The following is a 9,393-nucleotide window of genomic DNA, read 5'->3' on the forward strand; positions in this document are numbered from 1 at the left end:
AGTGAGCCCAGGATGTCCACTGGGAAGAAGAAGAAATTGCGGTGATATAGGGTGTGCTGTACGATGAGGCATGGTCAGGAAGGCCTCTTGAGGTATCAGTTAAACAAAGATAAATTAACTAACGTGAACCTTGACTAACTCAAGGGGTGGGTGAATGCCCAGGGCTAAGGCAAAATCAGTGAAGATCCCTGTCAGCAAGATGCCTGTCATGTTGAGAAAAGGCAGGAGGGTTTCCGGATTCTCCACCAATGCCTGCTAGCGGAAGAAACACCTGGAAACTTAGAGCTGGGAATTCTCCGGCTCCACTCCAAATTTACAGTCTAGGCACCCTCCAGATAGAGCTAGGATTCCCGGCTTGAAGAAGTGCTCCAGATGGTGCTGGTGCCCACTAAGATCTGAGTCTCTCTGCTGTAACTGAGGCAGTGCGAGACCATTACTGGCCAAATGGTTACTGTTAGTTGTGTAAGTAATACACTTGGGGAGGGAAGGGAGCCTCAGGTACGATTAGCCTAGCTAGAATGCAAAAGAAAGATGGCTGGACTGGTTGGAGTGGGAGGGATTGAAAGACATGGTCAGAGTCTAGAAGATAAAGTGCCCAGTAAGAATTCCTGACAGATTAGGCTTCAGAAAAAGTAGCGTCTGGAGTGCGCTTAAATCTGGAGGTTGACCCGTGTACATGGTACGTACAGTCACGAGACTTGTTGAAATAAGCTCTGTAATGTAGCTACAGCAGAGACCTAGATGTGATCCCTGGGGCACTCCAACTTTAAGAAACTAAAACGAGGCATTGAGATGCATCTCAGGGTCAGATGGAGTGCTTGCCTGAGGGCACACAAGGTTCCATCCCTAGCACTGCCAGTAACTACATAAATAAAATAATGCCGAAAGTGGTGGCGTGTGCCTATGATCCCAGCACTCTGGAGGCCAAGAAAGGATGCTCACCAGTGACCTGTTTTAATAAAAGAAAATATGCCTTGCCGTGAGCTAATGTCTCTGCATCGGGAGACCATTGCTGATTTACCATGTGGAGGGAGGGCCTGCATGATGACTTATTTTCTTGGTATTAGTGACAGATCTGTCTGAGACATAAGAAAACTTTCTGCTTTATAAGGTAAAAATGGAATGAAAAGGTGGGTGTGAAGCGCATTTGAGCTGACTAGCGAAAGGTAAGCCTGGTACAGAGTGAGTTCGGAAACTCTACCTTAGCAACCTAGGGAGACTTGTCTCATAAATTAAATAGGGAGCTGTAGCTCAGTGATAGTGCCTGACATATACAAAGCTCTGAAGTCAATCTCAGCACTGAAAAGCAATAATAATAATAATAATAATAATTTCTAAAGGGTGTGTCAGTGTGCTAAGCACATACTTTCAGTGACAGCCCCCATTTTATCTTCCTCTGGGTCAACTTTGTCCATCACAATTTTCTGCTAATATTCTAAATGGCTAATTCTTTTCTCACCACTCCATTTGTAGGCTTCAGAAGTAAACCCGGAAGGGTGTTCATTTTTATTGATTTCCTCATTGTGATGTTCACACATGCATGCAGGTGCCCAAAGAGGTCAGAAAAGTAGGTTGGATTACCTAGAGCTGGAATTACAAGTATTTGTAAGCCACCCAATTTAGATGCTAAGAACCAAACCCCAGCTCCCTATAAGAATAGCAAACATTCTTAATGGTTGAGCTGTATTTCCAGACCTCTGATTTTTCTTCAAGAATCCTTCCCCCCTAACCATGGGATGAATCTGTACAAAACTGCATCCATTTGTTATACTTGTAAAATAAAACAGTCCCTAAGACACTAGAATCTAAAATTAATGTGACATCTCCAGAATGGATTGCTAGCGAAGAAGATGGCACACACCGGTGACCAAGTACCAGTGTCAGGAATCTCTTCACTGAATTGAAATCAGATGTTTCAGCAGAGTTAGTGGCAGGCAAAAACGTGGTGTCACGTCAAGAATCCCGGGGCTGAGAAAGCCACTGTGAGGAAAAGACTCCACACCCCTGTAGAACATCAAACAGATCATGTATTGGAAACTCCCTCCACCGCAAAGAAGGTGCAAGAAAGAAAAAAAAAAAAAAAACACTCATTCAGACACAGATAAGCTGGGGCCTGGGGAAACAGTTCAATTGGTGGAGTGTTTTCCTAACAGGTTGGTCCCAGTAGCTCATGAAGCAGGGTCTGGGGATACACACCTATAATCCCAGCACTTGAAGGAAGAGGTAGGGTGATCAGGAGTTCAGGGTCATCCTTAGCTATATTTTGCAGTCAAGCACAGCCTGGACTATGTGAGACTCTGTCTTAAAAAGACATCCAGGTTTTTGGAGGCCGAAGGACAAGGGTCATTTGCCTCCTGAAGTGAAGGGACAGCTTGAGCAGCAGAAAAAGACCAATTTTATTTCTCTAAACTAAAGACAAATAGGTGCTAAAGAAAATGGAAATCTTTTGAAAAGTCTTAGTTTCTATCCTGCAGTGAGCTAAAGTGCATTACTTAAATAGCTGCACTATTTTTTTTTTCTTTTCTTTTTGAGACAGAGTTTCACTAAGCTCCATACAGCTCTGGATGGCCTGGAACTCCATAGGTAGAGTGTCCTGGCCTTGAACTCTCAGATCTGCCTGCCCCCTCCTCTCCAAAAGCTGCCTGGGATTGAAGATGTGTGCAACCACGTACAAGTGCACTAATTTTAAGCTGGAAATTTTTGCTTGGATACCTACGGGTTGGGAGCTTACTGTACATGGAATCTTAGGAGGCACTTCAAAACATTCTCATGAGTCTGTGTTGTTCAGTAAGGGAATCTGACAATACATGAAGGTATTTGTGGTAAGCCTTACTATGTCAGATGGTGTAATGTGATTCTTCTGCTGCAGGCTAATAGAAAAGCCCTCATTTTCTGATGTCTTTTGTACCTATGAGTTCAGTTCACTCTACAAACACCTGTTTCCTTATTTCTGTCTTGAGGATACCCACTGTACCTCCAGCACGCCACACCCGCACACTACCCTGTGTCCAATGTTCCCAGAGAAATGAAAGAAAATCATGTGCTGTGAAGTTTAATTGAAAAATCTATTTGAATTGGTCCAGGAAGTATCCCCCAAAAAAGGTTTCATGCTAATGTATATCAGGTAAGCATTTTCTGTGGCTTTTTTTAAAAAATTGACTTAATCTATTTTTACTTATATATATTTATATAGTATCTATTTATATGGTCTGGTGATGTAATGGCTCATTATAGAATTATCTAGAACTAAGCATCTTTCTACACAGTCAGCAGTGCTAGAGGAAGGAAAAAGCAAGACCAAACTTGTTAAATTCTGGGCAGTACCATTTGCTTGTGACCATTCATTCATCTCAGATCATGCATGTGCTTGTGACCATCTCAGATCATGCGTGTGCTTGTGACCATTCATCTCAGATCATGCATGTGCTTGTGACCATTCATCTCAGATTGTGACCATTCATCTCAGATCATGTGTGTGTGCTTGTGACCATTCATCTCAGATCATGCGTGTGCTTGTGACCATTCATTTCAGATCATGCGTATGTGCTTGTGACCATTCATCTCAGATCATGTGTGTGCTTATGACCATTCATCTCAGATCATGCGTGTGCTTGTGACCATTCATCTCAGATCATGCATGTGCTTGTGACCATTCATCTCAGATCATGCGTGTGCTTGTGACTATTCATCTCAGATCATGCATGTGCTTGTAACCATTCATCTCAGATTGTGACCATTCATCTCAGATCATGTGTGTGTGCTTGTGACCATTCATCTCAGATCATGCATGTGCTTGTGACCATTCATCTCAGATCATGCGTGTGCTTATGACCATTCATCTCAGATCATGCATGTGCTTGTGACCATTCATCTCAGATCATGTGTGTGCTTGTGACCATTCATCTCAGATCATGTGTGTGCTTGTGACCATTCATCTCAGATCATGTGTGTGCTTGTGACCATTCATCTCAGATCATGCGTGTGCTTGTGACCATTCATCTCAGATCATGCGTGTGCTTGTAACCATTCATCTCAGATCATGTGTGTGCTTGTGACCATTCATCTCAGATCATGCATATGTGCTTGTGACCATTCATCTCAGATCATGCATGTGCTTGTGACCATTCATCTCAGATCATGTGTGTGCTTATGACCATTCATCTCAGATCATGCGTGTGTGCTTGTGACCATTCATCTCAGATCATGCATGTGCTTGTGACCATTCATCTCAAATCATGCATGTGCTTGTGACCATTCATCTCAGATCATGCATGTGCTTGTGACCATTCATCTCAGATCATGCATGTGCTTGTGACCATTCATCTCAGATCATGCGTGTGCTTGTGACTATTCATCTCAGATCATGCATGTGCTTGTAACCATTCATCTCAGATTGTGACCATTCATCTCAGATCATGCGTGTGCTTGTGACCATTCATCTCAGATCATGCGTGTGCTTGTGACCATTCATCTCAGATCATGCGTGTGCTTGTGACCATTCATCTCAGATCATGTGTGTGCTTGTGACCATTCATTTCAGATCATGCATATGTCCTTGTGACCATTCATCTCAGATCATGTGTGTGCTTATGACCATTCATCTCAGACCATGCGTGTGTGCTTGTGACCATTCATCTCAGATCATGTGTGTGCTTGTGACCATCCATCTCAGATCATGCGTGTGCTAGTGACCATTCATCTCAGATCATGCATGTGCTTGTGACCATTCATCTCAGATCATGCGTGTGCTTGTGACCATTCATCTCAGATCATGCGTGTGCTTGTGACCATTCATCTCAGATCATGCGTGTGCTTGTGACCATTCATCTCAGATTGTGACCATTCATCTCAGATCATGCATGTGCTTGCACACATACAGGAGCACCCAACCACAGCTTCTGGTTGCCCATACAGTGGGATGTGAGGACAGACCTCAAGCAGGTTCTGAATCAGTTTGTTGAGACTTTCTCATTCTTCCCATTCTCTCTTTTCCTTGTTAGCATTAATACAGCTCTCTCCGCTAGTCCTCACTGTCTACAGACCGCCATGTTCTTCTCCTATTCCAGTGAACTTGGGCAAAGATGTGGTAGCAGTCAACAGAATGATTAAGAGGTGATGTTCCAGTACATATAATAACTTTGTATTAACACACACACACACACACACACACACACAGATTTATCACAGGGTCTCAGGTAGCCCAGATTAGCTTCAACCTCATTATGTAGCCAAGAAAGAGATTGAATTTCTAATTCTGCTACTTCTGCTGCCCGAGTGTTGGGACTGCAGGTGTGTGCCACTGTCTTAGTTAAGGTTTCTATTGCTGTGAAGACACCATGACCAAGGCAACTCTCATAAAGGCAAACATTTAATTAGGGCTGGATTGCAGTTTCAGAGGTTCAGTCCATTTTCATCACGGCAGGAAGCATGGTAGCCTGCAGATGGACATGGTGCTGAAGAGAGCAGAGAGTTCTACATCTTGATCCAAAGGCAACCAGGAGGAGACTCTTGTACACTGAGCTTGGGCACTAGGAGACCTCAAAGCCTGCCTACACAATGGCATGCCTCCTCCAACAAGGCCATACTTATTCCAACAAGGCCATACTTCCTAATAGTGCCAATTCCTGTCGACCAAGAACGTTCAGACCACCACAATCACCAAACCCAGTTTGCATGGCTGGTCAAACCCAGGTTTTCTAGGTAAGCAGTCTACCGAGTAAACCATATCCCTAGCACCATATTGGTATTATAGCTAAATAAATCTCAATTTCCTCTTCTGTTTACTCCAGGATACATTCTAATGACTTCTGTATTATTTAAATCACATTATAGGCAGGAATTATAAAGTTGAAACGTTGTTTTCATTAATAGTTGTTTTACTACACAACACAATGAAAAGAACACTGTACTTTGCTTACTAAGAAGCCATGTTGAACTTAGCGGGTGGAACATATTCTTTTTGAACCACAAACCTTTTGAGAGTGAATCTGTTGAAGTTTCTGATGCTTCTTCAAATTGTTCTTATGTTAATGTAAAAAGATATGTTGGTATTTCCACAGAAATCCCAAAATGTGATTTTGGCCCAAGTCTTAGAATTCTTTCTGCACATAAGGATCCTTTGCCAAGAAATCCTCAGTTCTCAGTCTGGTGCTGGTGAACTCTGAAGAAGTATGCCAGATACAGAGGGTTAGTTGTTAGTCAATCCCTGAAGCATCTGTATTTCTTGTTGGGATCTCGGTAATGGTCCAACTGGAGAAGGATTGACTCCAAGCTGCATATATACAAGAACTATTCCTCACTGAACTAAAAACCAACATGAGCTGCCATTTTGAAATCTTTGTTAAGAACCAACTAAAATTAAATCATAAAGACAATATTTCTAGCCATGATTTCTGAGGCACACTGATTCAAGCCTTTCTTATTTCTATTATGCTTAGAGATACTGACATTTTATGCCAGACAGGAAAATACTGGACACTCTATTTTAAGTTGTAACTACTGCCCCCTCAGCATACCTCCTACACTTCCTAAGCACCTATTCTAGTTTATTAAATTCAACCAACTATTTGCATAACTTATTTTATTTACTGTCTATGCTTTCCTTTGGAATACAAGCCACATAAAGGCATAGATTTTAGTCTATTTAATGACAGCCATATCCCTAGGGTCTAGCAGCATATCAAGTATGCATTACGTATTCAACAGATGTTAGTGAATGAATGAGTTGATACTAAAACATCTACCTCTTTTTGTATATATTCCAACTCAGACTCATGCAATGTACTTTTTAAGTGCATTAAGGTGATTCCTTTGTTTCTTTACTCTTGGAAGTGCATGCACAGTGCTTCCCACAAATAATAAATAATAATGGAGAAATGTTCCATGCCTTTCTGTCAGCCAACCATTTAAGATGCCTTCTTCAGTGATCACACTATGACCACAGAGTAGACTGAGGTAGTCATTCAGTCTGACAAGAAGGTTAGGGCAAAGATTCTACCTTTAACACATTGTAATCAACAACAGACAGATACACAAGATAGATCCAATATATTAAATAAGTAGATAAAAGGATACGAGGAGTGCTGGGGACGTAGCTCAGTGGGGGAAGTGCTTGCTATGCAAGGGTGAGGACATGAGATCAGATCCTTAGAACCCACAAACAGCAGGACAGGACACAAAGGAGCATCTGTAATCCAAGTGTACCTACGAGTAGATGAAAGGTGGAGACAGGAGAGTCTCTGGAATCTCAAAGAGCAGCTAGCCTTGATGTATGCAGGTGAAACATCAAGAGACCCCCCCCCATCTCAAACAAGATGGAAGATGATGACTGACCACCAAGATCATCCTCTGACCCCTACACAAGTATGTAGCATACACTTGCTCATAATCATAATAATACATGAAGTAGAAGTTTCTGGTTTTGTCATGTGATGCAGACTCACATGATGTTTTGCTAGACAAGACTCATGGGAGGACACATGATGTTTGGAGAGAGTATAAGTGGAAGCTGTGTTACTCTTCCTTGGTCTTGAGTCTTCACTGATCTATACTTCATTGAGAGAGGCACAGCAGAGAACTCCAGGTATTCCAGCTGGTACTGGCCCCTCCCACTGACTTGTGCCAATTCAGCAGAGACCTGGTGGTTTCTGCTGGACTGTGCTACTGTTGTTGATTCATGTTTGGTGACACTTTTGAACAGGGCTGTTGGTATCCTGACACTACTGAACTGGACTGCTGGTATACTGACAAACAGAGATTGGAATCACCCCCAAAGAACTCCTTTTATTTTGTTTTGGTTTGCTTTTTTTTGTTTTTCGAGACAGGGTTTCTCTGTGTAGCCCTGACTGTCCTGGAACTCACTCTGTAGACCAGGCTGGCCTTGAACTCAGAAATCCGCCTGCCTCTGTCTCCCAATCCTTCTGGGATTACAGGTGTGCACCACCACTCCCGGCAAAGAACTCCTTTTAAAGAGGTCTACATCCCCCTGCCCTGACCTATTTACCATCTTTCCTCCCCTACCTTTGGGCTAGAAGGGGGCTCGAGGCATTTCAGAGCCCCTATTAAATTAGATTTTGAAAAATCTAAGCCTACACACACACACACACACACACACACACAAAGAGACAGCTATTTTAAAAAAGAAAAGAACACGGGATATCAAAATCTTTGGAAACTATTGTGTTGAATACCTATGAAGTGGGAAAAGAAAGTATGTTTTGTCACAAGAAAGAAAGTCTTTGAACATATGATCCCAGGGATGCAGTATGGAGACATAAGGCTAAGCTGTTAATGTTCAGGGATCTTGGATGAATCTCAGACTTTCTATAGAGCAAGTAGGTAAATCTTGAATGATTGTGTCAGTGTGTGTATACAGGCATGTGGGAGTGTGTTTGTCCAGGTACTGGGATAAGACTGGAAACCTGGTTGTACAAATAGGAAAATTTGGAAATGAGATTTGTGTTTTTAAAAATTACACAAATTCATGACATATTGAAAGCTTGAAGTGTATGTTCTACAGGAAAGGAGACACCAAAGGGAAATGATAGCACACACCCGAGTCAATCAATGATTTGTTATATGAAACAAGGAAGGTAAAATGGACAAACGATTAACATACTGAGCATGAAAAGTAGATGATTCCACTTACAAAACCAAAAAAAAAAAAAAAAACCCCACACAGGGTACATGATAGTCACAGTGTATGTCTTTTAGGCCTGTGGTGGTTTGAATAAGAACACCCCCCCCCCAAAGGCTCGTATATTTAAGTACTTTAGGGGGTGACATTATTTGTTGGAGTTGGTGTGGCCTTGTTTGAGAAAGCCTGTTACTAGGGGTGGGGTTTGAAGTTTCAGGGCTCAAGCCAGGCCCTGAGGCTCTCTCTGCTCTCTGTTGCCTGCAGATCATGATATAGAACTCCCACCTCCTCCAACACAATGCCTGCCTGCACGGCGGCCCCACACTTCCCACTGTGCTGATCGTGGACTAAATCTCTGCAACTGTAGGCAAGCCCCAACTAAATAAGAGTTTATAAATGTCCTTTATAAGAGTTGCGATAGTCATGGTGTCTTTTCGCAGCAATAGAACACTGACAAAGACAAGACCTAAGGGTTTTTAATCAAAGCAAGATGTTCCAATGAAATAACCAGAAGACTAAAGACTCCTGATACGAAGACACAATAACCACAATAACCAGTTATTAGCCCCTGCGGAAATTGATAATGTAACTTTCTGCTGTGAGCTACTTTGTTACTGGCTGAAACCACTTCCAGCCTGTTTTCTGCATTTTTTTTCTGCATGAATTGAAACCATAACATTTCTTTAATTGCTCATTTTTAAAATTTAAGTAAATAACGCATGAGTATATTTTTACAGTAGAAATCCAAACTACGGCTT

Source organism: Apodemus sylvaticus, chromosome 18, assembly GCF_947179515.1.
Source record: "Apodemus sylvaticus chromosome 18, mApoSyl1.1, whole genome shotgun sequence".
Lineage (NCBI taxonomy): Eukaryota > Metazoa > Chordata > Mammalia > Rodentia > Muridae > Apodemus > Apodemus sylvaticus.